General features: G+C 52.7%; 1 pseudogene; it reads right to left on the reverse strand.

Moving 5' to 3' along the window:
- Positions 1-580: 580 nt before the first annotated feature.
- On the reverse strand, positions 581-1,883 carry LOC139002545 (nuclear prelamin A recognition factor pseudogene; annotated as a pseudogene).
- Positions 1,884-2,222: the final 339 nt, after the last annotated feature.

A 2,222-nucleotide genomic window follows, 5' to 3' on the forward strand; every position in this document is an offset into this window, starting at 1 on the left:
GAACCTGGTCGACAGGACCTAATCTCAGGATGGTGGCCACAGCTGCAGAACATAGATTTGTTTAAAAAAAAGTTGGGAATGCAGACTTTAGTATGAGCCCCTATTCCAAAAGGTCGCAGTTTATTCACATTGTGGCAAAGACACCTTCAAGAGTAACATACGTGGGTAAAGTCAGGGACAAACTGGGCCATTTCCTCATCCAATCTTTCTGAGGCACGTGGACAGAGCCAAGTTTCAGCTCTTTGCAGGACACTTCAGGAGATTTTTTAAGCCTAAAGGACAGTAGTCTGTCTCCATTCCTGTTCTTTGGAATTTTTTCATCATTGGATAAAAGAATATGTACACTGGGGCAATCCTCTTGAGATACAATATTCCAGTTCCACCCATGTGATGATGACAGCACCCCTCAGAGAGCGGGAGCCGGGAATTCTGAAAACCAAAGCAATGAGAGAGATGCTAAGCCTTTCCTACATGTGTCTGACACCCCTCTTCAGGCGGCCTGCAGGCTGGGCGTCTGCTGGACCTTTACCACTTGATGTCCTGGCAGGCTGCCCTGGGCCCTGCTAGGCAGTGTGCAGGGCTACCGGGCCTGGCGGGAGTCGCTGCCCCACCCCAGCCACTCCTGGTACAGCTCCTGCACATGGGGACTGGTTTCCTGGGGCCACACCAGGATGGCAGCATAGATGCCTTCCATCTGCTGCAGCAGTGCCCTGTCTGCATACCTGTCTTCTGCCTGTGCCTGGCCTCTGTCACTTAGGCATGCCTAGCGCAGGCCAGGACCTCCATGAAGTGGCAGGGGAACTTGCCCCTCTACAGCTTCAGGACCACTTCTGGATGTCCCAAAAGCCGTAAGCAGCCTCAAAGCATAGCAGAACCTCTCTGTCCCTTTCAAGGGTGACCTCCTGGAAGTCTTTGTTCCTCAGGGTGCAGTAGGTGAGCACTCCCACATCCCCATTGAATATCTCCTTGGCCATGTGCCTAAAGATGTGTGCAAGGTACCTGTTGGAGCTGGCACCCTTTTGGAGCCTCACCTCTTCCTTCATGTCTCCAAACAGAGTGTCCACGGCAGCATCACTCAAGGAGAGGTCACTTTGCTCCATTATCTGGACAATTTCACCTGAGGTTAACACGCAGTCAGCACCCTGGGAACTATGTAAAGCTGTGGGAAAATCTCCTAAAAAGGGCCTCCAGTTTCTTGTCATAACACAGGACCACAATGATGTGGAAAATCTTGTCTGGAGACAGGTTCTATGGTCTGGTGAAGTAATCCTTCACCAGAGAGCCCATGATCTGCTGGGGAGACTTGGCCGTGCAGAGGTGGGGTGATGGGGTGACCCAGCACATGCTCTGGATATCGGTCCCAGCTGGGGCAGGTGGAAATCAGCATGGGTAGCCAAGGCTTTTCCTCACAGTGCTGGCAGTAATAACACACAATTACCTTCTGACTCTCCAGGATGCTGAAGCCCGAAGCTATCTTCATGTCAAAGACAGTGACCCCCAAGGCTTTTGAGGAAGCCACAGAGCCTTCTGGATGCATCAGTGACACTGAGGCTGAATTTAGCAGCAAAATAAGGCAGAGACTAAGAACACATGGACACTGCCAGCACTTTGAGCTGTGAGGTATCACATTTCTTATTAAGGTTCAGAACACGGAAGAAGTCCTTGGTGTTCTGCTGAGAAACTTGGACTCCTTCCTCTGCAGTCACACAACTGTCACACGCCAGGCAGTCACTCAGAAATATCTTGGTGTTGGCCAACTTATGGAATTCTCCCTTCTCTCCGTTCTCCTGAGCCGGACTCCGGACGTTGACTGCGGCATTGTCTTGGTCATCGGTTTTTGTTTTTTTACTACATTCCTTCCATGTGCAGTGATCACACTTCATCTGGAGCGGGGCAGGCGGGGGCCGGCTCGAGTGACCTGGAGGAAGCACAGGGAGAGCAGTCAGTCACCGCTGGTTGCCCCTGGTGCTGCTGGCGGTATCCTTTCTTCCTTATGGAGTGTCTGGGGAGGGGAAGCGGCCTCAGTGCCCGAGGCCAAGTTCCAGGAGGCTGGCAGCGCTGTCAGGATTGTGCCGGAGGCACTGGTCCGTTGGTGCCTGGCCTGTCCTCTGGAGACTGAACCTACAGGACTACTAAGGAAGCCAGTTCCCAGTTCTGCCCCACCTCCACCATCAATTGATTGGAGTCTGAGGGCCAGGAGGAGGGACCAAGAGGCCTGCCTT

This window comes from Myotis yumanensis, unplaced genomic scaffold, assembly GCF_028538775.1.
Source record: "Myotis yumanensis isolate MYYU_CA2020_CCGP unplaced genomic scaffold, mMyoYum1.0.hap1 SCAF_2, whole genome shotgun sequence".
Taxonomy (NCBI): domain Eukaryota; kingdom Metazoa; phylum Chordata; class Mammalia; order Chiroptera; family Vespertilionidae; genus Myotis; species Myotis yumanensis.